At 51.1% G+C, this 21,200-nt stretch overlaps 1 protein-coding gene across 6 annotated transcripts in view; it reads right to left on the bottom strand.

The window, feature by feature from the left end:
• LOC128902582 (zinc finger and BTB domain-containing protein 7C-like) overlaps positions 1-21,200 on the bottom strand; it is a 163,495-nt gene that overhangs the window by 73,786 nt on the left and 68,509 nt on the right. For 4 of the 6 annotated variants that reach the window (XM_054185848.1, XM_054185849.1, XM_054185852.1 and 1 more), the window contains one exon: positions 19,450-19,548. The gene's annotated coding sequence lies outside the window, so the exon portion shown is untranslated. Of the gene's footprint in view, positions 1-10,355; positions 10,509-19,449; positions 19,549-21,200 lie in introns of those variants that run through there. The other 2 variants (XM_054185854.1, XM_054185853.1) reach the window with 2 other exon arrangements.

Here is a 21,200-nt window from a genome sequence, read left to right on the forward strand (position 1 = left end):
ACCTTTCTCTCATGCCTGTATCACAAAATCACCTAGCAACACCGTGCCATGGAGGTGCAAACCCAACCCATCCTCCCGCTGTATCACATCTCCTCCTGCGACAGCTGGAAAATGAACAGTCCGGAAACGGATCCCGTCAAAACAGCGTTGGCTGCTTCACCCATCCCACCCAGCCAGCTAAATGTTACATCTTGGTCCCTCTGGGATTATCGATTTCCTGCATCTTCCTACACATGTAACTTGGTTGGCAGTGGTAGCTCGGTGGTACCCACAGTGGTGCCCGCAACGAACCCACTTCCCGCAGGTGATGGGGTGCAGAGGGGGAAGGCATAGGACTAGCATCCACCCAACTGCCCATACGAGTCCTCCATCTCTCTTAGCTTGGGAAAAACTTTGGAAAAATGAAGCTCTACAGCAGCTCCTGGCCCTCACTTTGCACTTGCAAATGATGGAGACAGCGGGCTGGTGTTTCTGAACTGGGAGCCGACACCTCCATGCAGGAGGTGTTGAGTAGGACTGTCACCAGCACATGCTAGAGGAGATAACGAAACACAGCGATGGCCACTAATGCAGGCTATGGGTGGCTGGTGAGGGATGAGGTGGCCAGTAGCCAGGCTGGACGTGGGCAGGGTTCAGAGGGCTGATGAAGATCAGCATGGGCATGCTTTGGGGGTCTTGACTCCACTTGAGCACAACCTCAAGGTGTGAGACTCCCACCAGCAGACAGCCATCTTTTTAACAGGGTCCAGAACCTTGTTAGGTTGGCGGGGGCGGGGGGGGTGGTGGCCCAGGTCTCGTGGGTACGGACAGAGAAGAAGACCACCATGGCCATTACAAGGCCATGGGAGCACTGGAAATTGCTCCTGTGTTTCAGCAGTCAACTGGACGAGTGGCATCTGCATGCAAAAGAAACTAAAAGCTCACGATCTTGGGTATTTTCCCCAAAATGGCACCACGAGCTCACATCTGCCCTTAAACCTGAGTTTCTACCAGAGTTTTGGCTGGGATAAAGGGGTTCCAACCAACTAGTGGAAGCTGCAAGGGAAAAGGGATCTCTCTGCCAAGGCTTGGTGGTGTGGAGTCAACTGGGAGTCACCCAAAGCAACGAAATGGCCATTTATTGTGTGTAGTCTCCGAATTTACTGTGTTTGACACGGGCGGAGACAACGCAGTGCATTCCCATTCGGTGAATCTCACATGAGAAGGCTGAAACCAAGGCGAGGAGATACTTGTTATCATGGGTCAGCTGGAGACAGAAACGCTGTCTCCTCTTCCCGGGGTCCCCAAGCAGTTCCCCATGGAATCAATCAGCCCAGCATTTCCTCCTTGCCTTCTCCAGGCAGCTCTTGGCACAGGTTTATTGGGGCAGGGTCCACCAGGACTAGTTCCCACTCGCCGTGACGCAAGCCAGCAAGTGGGAACCCTCTCCCTCCTTTTATACGGAGGCTGTATCCACCTCGATCTTGTGCCAGCCATTATGGGATCCTCTCTTGTGGGAAAGTGCCGACAACATTTTTCAAGTCAGGTTGACACCTGGATGACTGTCCCGGGACCGAGGAACCAAGGGGCTCTGACCCCCTTACCCATCTTATTGAACCGGTAAGATAATTGCTGTACGTGCACACTTAAGGAGCAGAGAAAACCCACAACGGGTTTTCTCCTTCGTGATGGTCTGTAGTTTTCCTTTTTGTGCTTCTACAGCCATCGGTACGAGGACATTTAGGCAGGAAGCAACGCACGGAGCACAGGTAGAGCACACGGTGGCCGCGGACCAGCCTGGTGACCGCAGCCATGAAGGCTGGCCAAGCTCCGGGGCCATGATCAGCCCCCACAAGGGGACTTTCTCTGCGGCTAATGAGTCCATCTGCTTTTGAGAGCATCCAGCTGCTCTGACCTTGCGCACTTAACCGCAACCTCCTTCCTTAGCCCCGGCCCCAGTTCAGATCATTAGCTGATGAGTAACCGCCGCCGCCGAGGACTAATGGCTCGTTTGCCGCTCAACGGCAAAAAGCGATCAGCAAGGGGGCAAAGAGCTTAATGCAGGCCACCGTCAACATGCCCACGTGGGTGAGTGCTGTCATCTTCGTTTTGGGCAAAATTCCCAAGGAAAGCTGCAAAAATCCTGCAATGCCCTGGCTTCATGCCGGAGCTCATCAGCTTTGCTAAGGTCACTGCACAACCTCCTCCCAGCGTCAGGGCAGGGGCTGGCACCACGTTTCCCTGGAGCAACGCGCTGGGCTTCAGCTTTAACTTCTACTTAAAGTTGTCTCCTCCTCTCCACAGGCAGAGTCCTGCATTGCGGCTTCTCCCCATGGCAAGGGGAACTCAGGGACACAAGAGCTTGCGACACAACATCTAAAAAAATTTGCCGTTTGAAGCTCAGGAGAATCCTCACGGGATGAGGCTATAAATGGGAGTTTCTGGGCTAAGCAAAGGCTGCACCTGAATGACAGTTTCATTAACCCATTGCCACGAAGAGGGGTCTGAAGAACAGAACAACCACACTTTTGTGGTCCACCCTCTGAGTCAGCAAACACGGAGCTGGGGAGGATGCCCTGGTGCCCTTGTAGCATTTTCCAAAATAGGATGGGCATTGCCGAGAGCAGCCCAGCCTTCCTTCTCCCATTCCCAAAACACATGCGGGATGAAAAGCTCTAAAGCAAACAGGCTTGTCTGTGGCTTCCCCCTCAGCCACAAGGTCCCTTTTAGCTTCTTGGAGTGGTTTCGAGATGAATCGAACACACCCTCCTGGATATGACGTTAAGGTTTCTAATTACCCTCCTTGAATACATCACTAACGTGCCACATCAGCTCACTTGTGGGTCCGTTCCTCTCACCACATGTCTCGAGAAGGGGAGCTTCTGCTGACCTCTCCATCCCCTGGCTGGGGGTGAGCTGCAGAGCTGGGATGGACGGCTCCCAAGCAGCCTGGTGATGGGCCACGCTTGTCCTGCTCTTGAGGTCAACCCCACATGAAGAAACAACCTTTCTCCAGGGGGTCTACACAGGGGACAGCCCTCCCCTCAACAGAACAAGCACTCACATACTCCCAACGGACCAGCCCCTGAGAGGTCCATCCACGCTCTGGCCCTGATCCATCAGCAGCTCGAATTTAGCTCACTTCAAGCACAGTGTGGCCCTGGTCCCATCACCGCATTAGACTCCCTAAGCTATCCAAGACCTGTGCATGGCTTTCCCAGATACGAGCCTGGACCTGCATCCCTCTCGGCTGACAGCTGGAGACGAATAGTAATATGTCTTAGGGTAAGACTAGACACTTATGTCTAGCGGCTGAATCATGACCTACACGTGTGGTGGCTGTCACAGCTCTTACTGCAGCCCATGGGGATGCGGTCAGCACAATTTGGGGTGTCTGGAGAGCCATCCAGTTACTCAGCCACCAGCATCTGCTTTGGGGTATGAAACACCCTACAGACCCCACTGACCAAACATCTATCGGCTGTAACAGAAGATTAGACACCGAGTTCATATTTTTATCTTCCAGTGCAGGCCACCTCCACCTCCTGGTCCAAGTTTCAATAGCTCCAAAATAAAACCCATTTGCATTGGAAGAGGATGCCCTCCAGCTCTGCGCTCTCAGGCCCCTGCTGGGACGAGTGGCACCGTCCCGGCACACAAACACTTTCAGGATGGTTACCGTGTTTGCGTGCCTCCTGCGTGCTGTCACCGAAGAGAACAAATTTGACAAAGAAAGGAGAAGGAACAACCGATATGCAAACCCCTGTCATGAAGCGTTCGCCAAATGGAATTTGCTCTCCAGCTTTCAAACAATCTTGGAGGTTGCTTCCAAAGTGCCGTTTGCAAGCCCTCCGTTAATCTGGAAAGCAGATGCTGCCACAGGCTGTATTACAGCTTCTTCAATAAATCCCCATCAAATATTACTTTAAAATGCCCAGGACTTCTGCAATTTTTTTCTTCTCGGCATATCTCAAAACCAAACATCATGAAACACCTTCGCTCTGATTCGGCTTTAATGAACGAGCCTAAGCCTGGGGAAGAGCTCATCCCACGTCTCCCCTCACGCTCGGGTGACCCCAGGATCCTCCCAGAGGACTCTGCTCATCTCCTTCATAGGCTCTCAAGACCTCACCAGACACATTAGTGAAGCAGGAAGGTGCCAGAACCCTTTTCTAGCAGGTTTAATAATTGCAAGCAAAATATGGAGCTGCCGGCAAACACTGTCGTGTTGTCAGAGAGAAATGAGGGTGAACCCTGGCTTCAGTGAAGATGGGGAGAAAACTATCAAGTGCTGCCTTCCTGTCCCAGCTTGAGCATCTGAGGTGACCCAATAACGACGAAATGACAGACTGCCCCCTTTGTCATCTGCAAAAATAAAGCTCTAGCTGCCTTTAGCAAAGTTCACCAGTCAGGTGGGCAGACCAGGGTGGCCCCATCCCTTCTGGAGCTGCATGGAGGTGGGTGAGAAGACATCTGACCACGGCGCATCAGGACCTACAGTGCAACCACAGAGCCCCGCCACGGTGGAACACCAGAGCACACGGCATGGGGTGTGCAAAACCCCTGCCACGCTGTCTTTTGGGGATAATTCTCCTTCCAGCCACTCAGTTTTATGCGAGACACTGAAATGCACGGTGGGAAGGAGACATTCAGGATCACAGACTCCTCGTATATCCGCAGAAAAATGCTAGTTAGCTAGACTGGGCTAGTTAACTAGACTGTCTTCATCACTAAAGAAGAGCAGGCACAGCAAGATCCATCTGATCTCAGCTAGACATCTCCCTCAAGAGAAGAGAAACCACACCACTGAAATTGTGCCTACTGCTCTCCATCAAAGGTCAAGGCAGCCCGGGCAACTAGGGAAGAGGTGGCTACCATCCAGGTATCTAAATGTGGACAGATGAATCCCACCTCGCCAGAAAATATTCTGCTCAGCTAAAAAACCCCGTTTCTGTCAACTAACAGAGCAACTTCAGAGCCTGAGTCTCCCTGAAAGTCTACGTTGCCTCAAATCACAGAATCATAGAATGGTTTAGGTTGGAAAGGACCATAAAGATCATCTGGTCGAAATAGGGCAGTGTCTTGGAGAAGACCACTGGACTCAAGGGAACCAAGTCACCGATGTCTCTGCAGAAGATCCCCTGGATCCCCTGCAGAAGATCACCTGGCAAACCTACGTTGAAAAGGCGCTTCTATCATGCAGGGCCACGTGTGGTGGGTGTTTCATTGCCTAGGAGAGCGTTTCTGGTGATTATTGCTGGTTTTAATGGCAACTCCTTTTCATCTGTGGATAAAGGGAGCTTTGGCTCATAAGATCCTGATGGTGCCATCATGGGCAGATGGTGGCAGCACGCACGGTAGATGCCAGGGCACCACATGGGCAGAGCGGTGGCACAGGGCTCTCCCTAATGGACCAGGACTTGCCAGAGACCGTGTCTTCTAGCCAAAAATGCCCTGAGACAGCTCATCCCTCCCAACCCGGGAAGAAATGAATGCGCGGATCGTGCTCAGGAGGAGGAGTGGCCTGGCTGCGTCTTTGGGCTGCCATCCATTCCCATCTCCAGCCCTCCGTTTCCCCCTTCCTATGTGAAAATGGAAACAATGATGTCGGCGGTGGTTGGAAAGGGCTGTGAAATCTACAGGTGAAAAGTGGTAGATGAGATAGAGCTGAATTATTCTAGAAATGGAGGAAGAGGCAAAGCCAGTAAAGGGGGAAAAACCCCACGTAATAAATAATAGTCTATAAAATACATAAATCGAATGCATTAAAAAACCAATCCTCCAGGAAGCAGCTGCTTCATTCTTTACTGTTGATAGCATCAATATAAGAGGGGAAATTACCACCTTGTGTTCTGCAACACATCACACCGACTTCCCTTTACAAACTCTAACGTCCCCTGATTGCAAAGTCAATTTAAAATTTACCACAAAACACAGAATCTCATAAACTTTACAACCTCAATCACACCCACTCAGTGCTCTCGCCCGGATGAAACGCGTAAGGCACCCGCTTCGCTCTCCGATGCGCATGTACGACGACATGCTGCAGACGGCAGACGGGAGAGCAGACCAGGGCACCACGGTGGAGATCTGCCTGTCCTGGCCAGCCCGGTGGAAGAGAAAAGAAGCCAGGTTGGAAAACAAGCTGGCAAATGGCTCTGTTGGAAGTACCCTCAGATGTCCAGCAGACAGCTCATGCCATGTACCAGCAGGACCAAGGGTAGCCAGAACCATGATTTATGGTCAGAGTGGTGAGACACTGGCCCAGGTTGCCCAGAGAGGTGGGAGATGCCCCATCCTTGGAAACATTCCAGACCAGGTTGGACGGGGCTCTGAGCAACGTTGTCTAGTTAAAGATGTCCCTGCTCATGGCTGGGGGGTTGGATTAGATGCCCTTGAAAGGTCCCTTCCAACCCAAACCATTCTGTGATTCCATGATACTCTAACCAAATATGATGTGACCTTGAGTGCAGCGGGGAGTTGTAGCTCTGGTGCCCTCGAGGTGGGACCAGCATCTCGTGATGCTGAGCCAACCTCCCTTCTCGCACTAGGACATGCTTAAAATTCAGCTGTGTTTTGAGCCATGTTGCAGGCACTCATGCAAAACCCTAAGTCATTTCCCTCAGCCTGGGTTTCCTCCAGAGATTTAAGCCCATGTAGATCCTGCAGGGAAGACGGGGTGCGTTTTTAATGAAGGGAAGGAGCGTGCAGCTACGCTCGTGCTGGGAGTTGATCGTTTGCTCTTGCAGGCATGGCTTCCACTCATGGGTTGACGAGGGAAAATTAATTAGGCTCCTAGTTTTGCTTCCTACATGACACTAACTCTTTTTGCTTCTGATTAAAGTGTCGTCACTGTGACAGAAAGCCCATCTCTCTGAAGGGGTACAAGGGATTTTGGTTGAAGCAACAGCAAAAGCTGCATATTTCAAGATGCGCTTCCTCGGCACCCACAAAACACTTCGCCCTCGATGCCTGGGGTGTTCACGCACCCCGTAAACTCTGCCTTAAAATTCTCCCCAGATTCACCCTCAGCTCAGAAACGCAGGATAGATTCAGGGAAGAGGGTCCTTTTTGCAATCAGCCGCTTGCGTTTACGACTGCCTGACGTTGCAATGAGACGGATGCTCAAAGAAGCAGCAAGGGTTAAACCCAGAACAAGGAAGAGGACAGGCAGGACTCGGGGATGAAGCAGTTGATCAAAGGGTAGCTCAGAAGCTATTTAAAAATAAACCAGAAAGTAGAACTTCCAGGCAGTTGCCGCCGTAATTACAATGCAGACAACGGAGCCATGGTGCTGTTAAGGTTACTGGATTTTCCTAGCAGCTGTGTTTAATTTACTTAAAACATGCAAAGCCATCAGGTCAGATCCCATTAGCAGAATCACTCCAGAACACTGCAAGAGCCCGGCCAGTCCAGAAGCCACTGACGTGGTCTCCTAAGGCCAGAGAGGGAAAGGCAACGCTGAGATCACCAGAGCCAGAAATCAGTGCAAATATCTCTCCTGGCTGTAATGGAGAAGGTACCTGAGAAACCTGGGATCAAGAATTTAGGGAAGTCCTTTGAATGTGCTTTTCTATGACCCAGGTTCTCTGTGTGTCCTACAACCTGTTTATGAACACGTACAATGTGTTCCCTGGACCCCTCCCCTCTCTGAGCATTCCCCTGGCTTTTGCGCGGCCTCACAGAGGAGACCCGCTTGGCCCAAACTGTGTGAGATGGAGCTTGGTGGGTTTGTGGGGTCAGGCTTTCACCTCTGGAGCTTTGCTCGCATGTACCGAATTGGGGCCACGCGATCCATGAGGAGCCTTTCCAAAACACAGCACCAAAACCTCCTTGTCAGGAAAAATCTTCTAGATTTCTGTATTTGGGTGGGGTTTTTTTCCCATTCATTTAACGTTGGCTCAACACTCACTCCACCAAAGGGAACATCAAGGTTTCATCCACTATTCATGGCTCCTACCAGCTCAATTCTATTTCTAAAATTAGCAGCCTGAGACACTTAATTGCTAGAACAAAAGCTGTTAGATCATGTTTTGGTCCCTGCACACCACCGTAAGTGCTTCTGCAGCCACCTACAACCACCTCAGAGTCAACCGTGGACCGAAGCTCAAATGCGTCATGTTATTATAGAATAGAATCATTATAGAATGTGTTGGGTTGGAAGGGACCTTTAAAGGCCATCTAGTCCAACCCCCCTGCAGTAAGCAGGGACATCTTCCACTAGATCAGGTTGCTCAGAGCCTCATCAAGCCTAGCCTTGAATGTCTCCAGGAATGGCGCCTCCACCACCTCTCTGGGCAACCTGGGCCGGTGTCTCACCACCCTTATGTTCCACTAAGCCCTACCCAGTAGAGCGATGCTGCGCAGCTTTAATCGGAGCCAATACCAAAAGCAGCAGAGCTGAAGACAAGGAGAGACCAGAATATGCCGCGGGCTCCCTTCTGCACATGGCCCAGATACAAAGTCATTCCTACAGCGAACGGGCAAATTAAAATAACTAAAACAATAAAATAAAATACAAAATAACGTGAAGCAATGGGTTCACGGGAACTCTGAAACCATCCAAGCAAATTGCATTCTCCTCATTGACAAGGACTGGCACTTCTTGCCACCAGAAGCCCTCCTGAAATCAAGAGCTCCTGGCCCTGGAGTCGCTGGAACAGCTTAAGATCGCTCTTCCAACACAAAGTCATCCTTCATGGTTTAGAAAGGTGTGAGACTTATTTGCATAATAAATGACAAGGCTGGGATACAGGTTTCTGACAGATCCCCCCCCCACACCTCTTCCCTTTGGAGGAAATCTATTTATTCCGAGTGAATCGTCTCTTCTCCAGATAAATGGTGTTTGTAGCCCGTTTAGCTCGGCGAGATACGCATTCTTTTGCATGCCCATAATGAATTTTCACAGCTAGAGCCCCTAATCCAGTCTAGTCATGGAGGGTTTATCAGGACCTCTTATTTTATTTCTACCGGTAAATGGGAATTGCTTTCCTTATCGCTATCTAGAAGCACCTGAGTGATTTTTGCTTCATATTTCCCGTCCCACTGGAATTCAGGATGCGGTGCTATCTGATACTGTACAATTGTCACTCATGTTATTTGCCTTTTTATTTTAATTTGTTGGATTTATTGCTTTTTTTTTTTTTTTTAAGGAGATTTTACTTTAAGATCTGAGTCCCTCCTCGCCCCCTGCCATCCTCCCGCTCGCATTCCTTAGGGTGATCCGTGGGAAGGCAGGATCAGGGCTTGTCTTGCCTTCATCTGCCTGATGCTTTCCCAAGGGAGAAGGCTTAAACACTGGGCATGCCCCCATCCATCCCACCTCCCTCCACTGAGGAAGCGCAAAAATACGCAACGACAAGCAGAGGTTTTTCCCAACGTCGTGTTTAAAAGCAAAGGACCTCAGGAGAGCAGGGGGTTGCCGACGGGCTCGCTCTGGCTGCTGCAACCAGGTAGATAGCTCTGAGCTCTGGAAAAGTGAACCCGCTGTTGCCGGAAAGGCACAAGAAGACCCATAAATCCTGCAGATAACACCGTGATGGATCAGTAGTGGCAAGACATTAACCTTCACTCTTGAGGAGACACCCAAATGATAACACCTGTAGCCACGCCACTCCAGAGTTATCAGTCTTGTCACTCGTGAAGATAAATCTATCTGACCTAAACTATCATCCTACGCCCCTCCGGCTTCCTCGCTCAAAATCCTCGTAGATACCAGCAGGGATCAGGAAAATCGCACCTAATAATCAACCGAGTGCGTGTAACAGGGCTCACATGGAAACCATTTCCTCCCAGTATGTTAAAATAATTCCGCAGAGCAGGGAAAAAAAAAAAACCACGGTAGGCTTGAAGGCCGGTCTGCAGGGAAAGTGCTACATGTCAGTGACAACTGTGGAAGGACAGAAAACAGCTACCAAAACCTCAAGGAGCTGTCACGCACAGGAAAATGGAAGTTAATTAAAGCCACTTAAAAAAATACATCTGGGACAGGGGCGTGGGATGTAGGGAGGGAGAATGAAGTGATATTAAAAGCTCAGGCAGATGGTGAATCCCAGACAGGAGGCAAGGCAACCCATTCTGCTAAATCCAGATGAGCCCCTCGCCCCAGAGCCGTGCCGGAGGGGGCAGGATGAGCCCCCTCCACCCCAGGGCTGTGCCTTGCCACCAGGCACCCATCCCGCAGCCCCCATGGGGATGTCCAGACTCAGCAGGTCTGTCCCTCCACCGGAAAACACCGGTGAGGGCCCGCCAATGCTCTCCTAGACCAAGCGGTGCTAGTTTGGGATTATAAATCCATTTCTTGCCTTCCTAACATCTTCCCTCCTGTGCCTACCACAACATTCAGCTGAAGCAAGAGCCACGGGCAAAGCATCCACCTGGCTAAGAGCGCGAGGATGGAAGTCCACCTCAAACACACCACCAGCACCAACATCACCTCCACCTTCAGCCTTGGTCCTCCTCCGAGCACAGTCTCCCTTGAGCCTCCAGAGTTGACTCGCCTCCTACTAGGCTCAGAAGATAAGGACAGGTCACTCACACCAGCCACTGCTGCTATAAAAGCAAAATGAGAAAGATTTGGATAGGTTCTACACAAACATGACACCCCGTGTGATATATGCGTGACAGCTTTGAGTGTAGATACCTTGAAGCTCAACAAGACAAGAAGCTTGAAAGTTACTTTGAGTTGTTTCAAGACATAACCCTATGTCTTGCTTTGAACTTATGGCTCCGCCACAGGAGACTTTATTTTTATTGCAATGAGCTCCCAAAGAAACTTCAAATGTTGGGTCTTTATATATTCCCTTGAGCGTTAATTCAGAAGCGGTACCAAAATACCCACACAAGCTTGGGTCATCGTGGAGAACGTCCCTCTGCTACCACTGCCACTCAACCAGCCATTTGAGACACCCCTGCTTGGAAAGCAGTGCCGGCCAGCCTCAGACGGGAAGGGAAACAGCAAAGCCTTCTGCACACCATCAAATCCCTGCTGCGGGATGACAGCCGGCAAGAGGAAGTCTTGCCATGACATCAGCCCGACCCAAGTTGGAGAGCAGGCGGCACGGAAACACAGATGGAGAAGCGATGAGAAGCCAGGTTTCCAACACATCTCGGTTTGCTTCCCATGCTCCTTTCTCTGCTGGGATGGGGGAGACGCAACGAACCCAACGCCAACCCAGCGTGGTCCTCCAGCGAAGCCGGGAGGCTGCTGGAATTTGGTTATCTTAGTTAGCAGGGAGTTGGTGTAGTGAAGGACCCAGGTCACACGGGAGAAGGTCTGAGGTCTCCGTCCTCACCCCGGAGCTCATTTTCTAAACCCAAACCAGCCTTTGCTGCAGATCGTTTTATTCCAACCCTGGGGAAGATTAATTCGTCCCAAGTCCCCACGGCTCTGCGGAGAGCGTCACCGCCTGGGGTCTCCAAATATAGCCCTGTAGAGCATCCTCCTCCCTGCCTGCAGCACCAGGCAGGCGGGCAGGCTGCCAAACCCCCCCACCCATGCCCCCAACCCCTTCCCTCCCAAGGGCTATTTCCTTAACGCAGCCCAGCTGCCTGCCCCCACCCGCCAAGGGCTGACAGATTTGTGCAGTCCCCTTAGGGTGGGGTAGGTACATTTATTTCCTCTTTTCCAACAAAATAAAAAAAAAGAAAAAAAAAAAAAAAAGAAAAAAAAATGCAATTAACCTTTCCCTCTCCTTGCAAGGGGCAAGAAACATCCCTGCCACAGAAATGGTTTCGGGACCAAGAGATCTGCTCACGCAGCTGCGCCAGTGCTATTCTGGCTTAGCTAAAATTAAAGAGCTGAAGTCGTATGTGGGCCTTCACGAAATTGTCACGGAGACCGCAAGATTAGAGGACCAGCCAGTGACCTGGGAGGCCGAGGTCTATTCCCAGCTCCGCCAAGGGATTCTCATGTGAGTCACAACATGCTTCTCAACCTCTGTTTCCCCTGAGATAAAAGAAGGGCAGAGAAACTAAGCCCATCAAGACTGAAGACCTACGCATGAAGGACCTGCAGCTCCACAGGACCAGGTAAATCCACAGGCAGGACCAGACACCGAATTTACCGCACTCCTGGGAGGATGAAGTAGCTCAGTTCCTTTCGGAAGCTAGACAGGCTTTCCCAGTCTTTAGGCCAAGTTCACTGCCCCTCTAAGCGATTCCACGAGGAGCAGATCCATCCCCCATAAACCTAGGGACTTCTGCGCAGTTTCAAGACGGAAAGAATAATCCCATCTCACAGACTGTCCTGGATGCCTCAAGCTGCTCTGTCCCTTCCAAAACAAATCCTGTTTATCCCGCATTTCGCCAGCATGCCCAGCCCAGAGCGCTGATGGACTGCTGCTAGGTAGACACACAGGGCGAAGATCTCAACTACGGACACAGAAGCAACCCAAGGACAACAGGGGAATCGCAGCCACATCTTCATAGAATCATAAAATTATCAAATGGTTTGGGTTGGAAGGGACCTCTAAAGGCCATCTAGTCCAACCCCCCCCCCCCCGCCATGAGCAGGGACATCTTCAACTAGATCAGGTCGCTCAGAGCCCCATCCGACCTCACCTGGAATGTTTCCAGGGATGGGGCAGTTCCCACCTCTCTGGGCAACCTGGGCCAGGGTTTCACCACTCTCGGTGTGAAAAACGCCTTCCTTCTATCTAGTCTAAATCTCCCCTCCTTTAGTTTAAAACCATCAACCCTTGTCCTGTCGCTACAGGCCCTACTAAAATCCGGCCCCATCTTTCTTACAAGCCCCCTTTAAGTATTGAAAGGCCAATAGGTCTTGCCTGAGTCTCCTCCAATGACCATCCAAATGCTAGCTAGCGATCTAACGGCACTGAAAAAACAGGAAAGTGCAGGATAACCCCAGCATCCCGGCCACCATCCCCTCTCCTACCAGGAGCAGGTCCTCCTCCACCAGCCGCGCCAGCTATTGTTGGGCACATAAAGACGGCTCCACCAGCCCCTCCGTCAGCATGGAGCTCATTACTCCGCAAAGGGCTTTGAAATGCTCTGAATATGAAAGGTGCTCCATCAGACCAAATTCAGCTCCGTTTGCTATTACAATACACTGCATTTCTTTTGTCTGCGCCTTTTGATGGCGCCCAATTGTTCCCCTCAGTCAGTATTTCGGAGTCATTAGTCGGAATTAGTAAAGTTCCCCGCTGCCGGACTTTTCCAAGGCTCTGTTCTTGGGCTACAAAGAGTCGATGAGGAGTTGTCCTGCTTTCACCGAGCCGGAGGCACGGCGGGGAGCATTTCGGGGGGAGCAGGCAGTCTGCTCGACTCCACTCGCCCGTTGCAGGCGCCGGGGAAATGCACGTGCTGACAAGATGCTGCGGGTGGTCACAGCAGGGCTGGTGCTTCCTGGCCAGGAGGGAACCCATAGACCTTTTCATTTGGTACCTCTGGTAGGAGCAGGTGAAGGGCTTCGCCCAGTTGCATCCATCCCACAAAGTTCAGTTTTTTCACCCAGAAATCCCCCGCTCCTGGTTTCAAGGCACCAGCACTGAAGAAGTCACCTTTCTCTGGGTGACAGGCCACCTCCATGGTGAAAACACCATGGATGTGCCTAATCTTGTCCTCCAACCTCTCACTCACGTTACACCTTTCCAACTATACCAGAAAGCCTCTTAGTATCAAGACGCTTTTGCTCTGAAGGCATTTATACATAGAGCATGCCGGGTCCTCCCTACCCCGTATATTCTTGGGATATTCACTTGGACTTAGGAGGAATTTGGTGGTGGACATTTTCACCGGAGGATCTTAACCCATCTGGACCTGTGCTCCTGCCTTGGCTGAGCATGCTGGAGTAAGCCAGCTCACAGGGAAAGGCTTGCTGATATACCAGGGAATATCACACCCCCCGATACCCAGCTGGCCCAGTTTGGTGACGTCCAATCTACAAGTACGGGTGTGCATTCGCCATGGGAAGCCCAACAGAGAGGGACAGCAGATGTGGCTTTCCTTGTCCTCCACCAGCATGCATCACGTTCAACACCAGAGCAGGTGGCTGAGGTCCTCCAGCCCAAGATCTCGACCCTGGGGGTGATCAAGGGGTGTATGAAAGGGGGCATCCATGGAGTACTTTGCCAGGTATATCCTCCCGATGGCCAGCAAGCAGCTGAGATGCTTCCCAATTCAGTGGCTGTACCTGCAGCACTGCGCTAACAGCCCCTCCTGGACCTTTCATCCACAAATTTCCCTAATTGGTTTTGGAAGCCATTTATACTTTTGGCATCCGCAGCATCCTGTGGCAGCGAGGTCCATAGTTTAATTACATGTTTTATAAAAAGCAAGTCCTCCTGTTTAAGGCCTCTGCCCAATCGTTTCATGATTTTTCTCTAGCTCCTGTGTTGCAAGACACAACAGATAACTCTTCCCTATCTCACCTCCACACCACGTAGGGCTTATATACCCCACTTAGATACCTCCTCAGCTCCTTCTCCTCCAGACTGAAGGGCTTAGGCTGTTCGACCACTTTTCACGTTGAAGCTGTCCCATATCACTCCTCCTTGTACCCCTCCCCATCCTACTCTCGTCACACCACGAGTCCTCATGTGTCAAATGGGGCACACTTTTGGTTCCTTCTTTGTCACCAGGACCCAAAAACCCATCGTGCTGCTCAGTATGGTGGCAGATCCTTGTGTCCCAACCCGCTGCATTGAGGAGGAGCTCCCAGCACCTCCACACGAGGAGAAGCAAATCCCAAGCCATGGCCTGTCCCCAGCACATGAACCAAGGCACATCAGGTACATCCCAGTCCCCAAAACACAACACACCCCGCAACAGACTTAATTGGCACGGGCGTTAATCAAAGGAGGCCCCTTGGAAACTAATGGTGCAATGGGGCTGAAGACCAACACAAGAGAGACGTGCGCCCCTATGAGCCGATGCCACCTGAGACTAAAGGTGGGTCCCACTGTGTTACACACTTTCCACATATAATACAGCCTCCATGACAGACCACAAGAACAGTTTGGGTTGGAAGGGACCTTTCAAGGCCATCTAGTCCTGGCCATCCGTGTCCCCTGCCACGAGCAGGGACATCTTCAACTAGATCAGGTCACTCAGAGCCCCGTCCAACCTGGCCTGGAATGTTTCCAGGGATGGGGCAGCTCCCACCTCTCTGGGCAACCTGGGCCACTGTTTCAGCACCCTCAGTGTGAAAAATTTCTTCCTTCTATCTAGTCTAAATCTACCCTCTTTTAGTTTAAAACTATTACCCCTTGTCCTCTCGCAACAGGCCCAGCTAAAAAGTCTGTCCCCATCTTTCTTCTACCTCCTTCAGGTACTGTAAGGCTACGATAAGGTCTCCCCGGGGCCTTCTCTTCTCCAGGCTGAACAACCCCAACCCTTTATGCCTGTCCTCACAGCAGGGCGGCTCCAACCCTCGGATCATTTTTGTGGCCCTCCTCCAATAGAGAATTCATTCCTGTTCGCACATAAGGAGCTCCAGCAGATACACGAAGCGCTGAAGTTGCACGGGCTACGCCCCATCTAACATCGTTATCTGGTCCCCAAAGAGCCAGCTCAGGGACCACAGCAGCTACGACTCCCACCCACCCACCCCGCCCATGGGGGCAGACCCTTCCGCACACACCCTGGCCATCTCACCATGGTTTCTGGATGCAACGTAGGCATTTGGCCACTACAACCGCGAAACAAAACGGTGGGGCAGACCGACCTTAGAAGACGTGCCCAGGGAGTGGGAGGAAGAGCCCAGCACCAAACCCAGCTCCTTCAGCAGCCTGTTATCTTTCATGGAGGATTGTACTTCCATTCCCTAAGGATTTCCCTGAAAATTATCTCCTAGACCATCCCACCTAACGTTAGAGACAGCATTCCCATTGCAACGCAACCAAATGCAGGCAATTCACACCTCTCACCTTGCATTTTCTATAAGTAACGCAGTACAATAAAACAGCCTGCCCAGATTCCAGCCTAATCTAAAAACAACTTTATGGCTTCTAATTTTAGCACTAATCTTCCTTCGCTATGGTTGTGTGATTTCTAATTATTTTATCCCCAAGACTTGCTTTGACGGATAGTCGTACCTTTTCCAGTGCCGAGCGACTCGTAAAGCGCCTTTAAAAAATACGCTGATCATTTCAGCTTCATTTCCAGTTCTTACGCAAATAACATTCTCCTATATGGCTTCACTGTGGAAATATTATTATTATTAAAATAATAATAATAAAAGCAATACAATTTAAAAAGGAGGGCTCTATTTCTTAGGACGATCCCAATCTGAACCTGCAAACACCATATTTTCTCTTGAAACTTGTCAAAGAGCATAAATCTGTTATCCAGATACGGATCTCTTAATAATTCAGTGCCTTTGGCTTGGCATCGCTCCCAGAACATTTCGCCTTTATCTATCCTTATTTTCAGGTTACAACACATCGAAGAGCAATAGGCCACGCCGAAACCTCGGGGGCGGGGGGGGGGAACTTTGCGAGGCACGGGGCGAAGCGGCGGCGGAGACGCGACTGCCTTGATGCTCCCCGGGAGCGTTGCCTAGCCAAATCCCCTGAATTTATCCCAACACAGATCAGCCCTCGGCTGAAGGTACGTTGTAGGGGCTTAGGATGAGCCTCCAGCCCCGGCTCCTCAGCGGGCAGATGTTTTCTCTCCTACCGTGCTCACCTGAAGCAACCTCTCGATCCTCCTAATCACTGACCTAGATCAAATCTGGATCTGACACTGTTAAATCTGCAGGAAAACTTACTGGGGAGAGCCAGCGATGTGCCCTTGTGGCCAAGAAGGCCAATGGTATCCTGGGCTCCATCAAGAAGAGTGGCCAGCAGGTCGAGGGAGGTCATCCTCCCCCTCTACTCTGCCCTGGGGAGGCCACACCTGGAGTACTGTGTCCAGTTTTGGGCTCCCCGGTTCAAGAAGGACAGGGAACTGCTGGAGAGAGCCCAGCCGAGGGCTACCAAGATGATCAGAGGACTGGAACATCTCTCTTATGAAGAAAGGCTGAGGGATCTGGGTCTTTTTAGTCTGGAAAAAAGACGACTGAGGGGGGACCTTATCAACACTTATAAATGCTTAAAGGGGGGGTGTCAGGAGGATGGGGCCAGGCTACTCTCAGTGGTGCCCCAGTGACAGGACAAGAGGTAACGGGCACAACCTTGAGCTTAGAAAGTTCCTTCTAAACCTGAGAAGGAACTTCTTTCCTTTGAGGGTGGCAGAGCCCTGGAAGAGGCTGCCCAGAGAGGTGGTGGAGTCTCCTTCTCTGGAGACATTCCAAAACCACCTGGACGCGTTCCTGTGCCACCTGCTCTGGGTGACCCTGCTCTGGCAGGGAGGTTGGACTAGATGATCTCCAGAGGTCCCTTCCAACCCCTGCCAGTCTGGGATTCTGTGCGAGGGTGCTGCCTGCAGAACGTTTCAGGATGCGGAGGCAGGCAGCTGCCACCGGGTCGCAGGTCCCAGTAGGACCCGCCACCAGCAGCCGGCACCGGGGTGGGGGACGCAGACACCGGGCTGGTGGATGTTTGGTGGGTTATTTCCTTCCCCAGGATTTACATTGCGCTCCGGTCAATTGGAAAACATCCATTTGACCCGTGACACTTTGGTTTTAGTTACTCTCCAAGCTTTGACGGCAGCGGTTTAACCACAGAGCATATGAGCTTCGTCACCGAGAAAGCACCTCAGCCCCACAAATTCAGAGCGGGTGGGGAAAGATATCGCACCGCAGCCCTGCCGGGGAATATATTTCTTCTTTCTCATTCTTCATTTTCCTCTCTTTCGCTTTCTGAGCCTGTTTTACCCTCCGCGTCTTCTCCCTCCCCACTGGATACACGAGCTTAGCTCCCCAGCGCCCACCACAATATTCGAGACAGAAGGATACGGGGTGGCTTTTTTTTTTCTTTTTTTTTTTTTTTTTTTTTTTTTAAAAATTCCCCGCACAATACTGTCATAGAGTATTTGAAATGGTGATTGTCAAAACAGGAAACAACCCAGTCAAAGTCCTCAGGCCGGGGTCCCGAAAATGTCACCGTACAGAGCTCGCAAGGGATGGAGAATAGCCCTCTGTTCCCGCACGGAGAGAGGATGCTCCGGGAGAGCGGCCAGCGACACACCATCTGCCCTCACGCCACCCGGATCTTGGGAGCTGGGCTTTGACCTCTGCTGAAATCAGTGGGAAGCTGGGTTTTATTAATCGATTTATTGGGGGGGGGGGAAGAAATCTGACAGACAGGGTGAAAAATTACAACCCTCTGTTGAGCGATACTTTTATCAGCATAGAGAATTTCGTAGGGAATATCACCTCGCTCAGGAAGCCAACCCTACAGGAAATCCTTCATCCTTAGCCTTCCAGAGTAACGTTCACAGCATCCTGCTGGCTTCCTTCTTACTCCTCTTAAAACTCACCCAATGGTGGAGTCTCCGTCTCTGGAGACATTCCAAACCTGCCTGGACGCGTTCCTGTGCAACCTGCTCTAGGTGAACCTGCTTTGGCAGGGGGTTGGACTAGATGATCTCCAGAGGTCCCTTCTGACCCCTGCCGGTCTGGGATTCTCGCTTCTCAAGCTCACGCTCTGAGTTTGAGCTGGCCTTGGGAGTTGGAAGAAGAAATCTCGGGTCAACTCCTGCCCAGGGCCACTTGGCCAAGGCACCGGGGTGACACCACATCTCCACGAGGATGCAGAGCAAGGCACCACTTGGCCCTAGGCTCTTTGATTTCCATCTATCCACCCTGGAGCAAAGACTCAAAGTTTCTCAGAGGCACAACAAAGAGGCCAGGTTCGGAGGTGAGAATGCGGCTGCTGCGAACAGGGGTAAATCAGATTTTCACAATTTCTTTTTCTGCAGAAAACAACTGCTAGGTTTATTTTAAAAAGCAGGCTCCTGCAGCTGTGGGTTTTGAGCCCTTCTTAAAAGCCGGACCTGAACAAGGATCCTTGCCAACAAGTATTGATATTTTAAGCTTTTGACTGATTCCGATGGGAGTGAAAACTTTTGTTTTGTTTGGTTTGGTTTGGTTTTTACAGCTTTCTGCAAGTTCAGTTCAGGAAAACTTCCCAAGCAGAAGAGCTGGTGACCATTGCCGGAACGGTGATCCAGCCATTCAGGTTGCCCAGAGAAGTGGGAGATGCCCCATCCCTGGAAACATTCCAGGCCAGGTTGGACGGGGCTCTGAGCAACCTGATCTAGTTGAAGATGTCCCTGCTCATGGCAGGGGGCGTTGGACTAGATGGCCTTGAAAGGTCCCTTCCAACCCAAAGCATTCTACGATTCCCCCTCTGGAAGCAAAGGAGATACATTGTTTTATTTTTGAGGGAACAGTGGTTATTATTGTAGTGCCGAGACACCGATCTACAGAATAACAACCTTCAGAGGGAAAAAAAAGAAATCCATGGATTCATGGGATGGACAACTAGGAATGTGATTTCAGTTGGTCCACGTAGCCCAGAACATCAAATTTCACCCATCATCCAGGGAAAGAATTAGCATAATTACCTAGGGCTTGATCCTGAAAGGTGCTGAGTGCAGTCAAGTGGTCTCCACTCCCATAGGGTTCAGTATCTCAGGGGGTCTCAGCAGGGTCAGCCTTGGAGCCTGGGCAAAACAAGATAGGTTGGTCTTAGTCCAGTCTTTTGTGAAGAACCTATGCAACTGATAATCAAAAAAAACCCAAAACCAAAACAACAAACATCCCAGCTCCACGTGCCAGCCCCGTATTCCTGTATGGGAAGCTAATGCAATGATGATGCAGACCATGGCTGGGGAGATGCTCTCCAACCCCCAGGCTTTCTGTGCAGATCAGGGATGGATGCCTGCAGCACACGGGAGAGAAACGACACCAAGACGGATGCGTCCACAGAGCTTTGGTCCACATCCAGGAACATCAAGATGATGTTTCTCAGGGGTACTGCTTTATCCAAGCCATCGCACATGGACACGCGCACTGTCAACACCATCCCCGAGCTGACACACCTCCCTGGCAGAAGACAACCTCCAACGTTGCTTTGCCAAGTCTACGGGGAGCGATAAACCTGGAGAGAAGTTTGCCTGGTTTCCAGGGAGGAAGCCTAGGAACACCCCTCCGTGCTCCCTGCCGGCTGGCAGTGACGTGTGGCGCTCCAGCCCCGGGCAGGCACGGCCGTGCCAAGAGCAGGGTGAAGGGAGGGAAGAGGATGACGGGGACAGGATGACGGCACTTTTCTCCGTACGGCCCTTTGTTCTGGGAGGTCTCCCGAGACGCTTGGCTCGGGGTGGCCAAGTCCTCCTCCTTCTTTCCCTGTAAGGGGAACAGATGAGGGGAGGAAAACAATGCGCTCTCCTCATTTGCCTAATGGAAGAACAAAAGCACAGTGATCCCATCCAAAAATGTCTTTTGAGGAACAGACCATGGAGTCCGAAGGCCCAGTATTTCTGGTTTATTTATTTCTGGATGAACTCCAGCCTGGCAGCGTCTTTCTGTCCTTCCTCCAGACTCTTGCAGGACTTGCCCAGAGCTGCACGGATCGTTGCACAGACCCCAAAACCAGTCCAGGATTTAACATCCAGGAGCTTGTAGCGGCGATGAAACCAAAGGTGAGGTTCCTCCACCAGACCCCATCACAAGCAAGCCCCAACCATGGGGCGGAAGGGACAAGGGGACATCACCCACCCATAGCCCTGGTCCAGCAGGATGCCTTCAGCAGGAAGGATCTGCCCCAGCGTGATCCCACTGGAAACTGGGACCAAAAGCCACTAAAGCCAAAACCAGCATCCAACCTTTCATTTCTCAGCAGCGGTGGCTGCAACGGAGCAGAAGGGGATTTCTGCCATGCTGACTACTCACGGAAAGTCCCCGACTGGCCCACAACCGTGGAAAAAATGGAAAATATAACTTTAATACCAAGTTGGTGGCAGGCTGTCTATTTTTCTCTCCTGTGACTAGTTACCATGGATAGATCTCTGAGGTCAACCGTGCAATTGTTCACTGCACTGCTCCCATTAAATAGAAGACGAGCAAATCATCCCATTCGTACCGTACTTTAATTTCCAGAAATTCTTTGTTCGTTTGTTTGCTTAAATTATTTCTCTCATTTAAAGAAACAATGCAGCCTTACAAAGCCAGGACCCAGATCTCTCGAGTAACCCTGCTGTGGTTCGTTACTTCTACGCTAGTTAACGAGGCCAGTAATTTCCCTACGGTTTAATAGAAAATCTTCCTTTCAGAATACAGAGAGGCAGAACATTTTAACGAACTCGTTACTGTATTC

Source organism: Rissa tridactyla, chromosome Z, assembly GCF_028500815.1.
Source record: "Rissa tridactyla isolate bRisTri1 chromosome Z, bRisTri1.patW.cur.20221130, whole genome shotgun sequence".
Classification (NCBI taxonomy): Eukaryota; Metazoa; Chordata; class Aves; order Charadriiformes; family Laridae; genus Rissa; species Rissa tridactyla.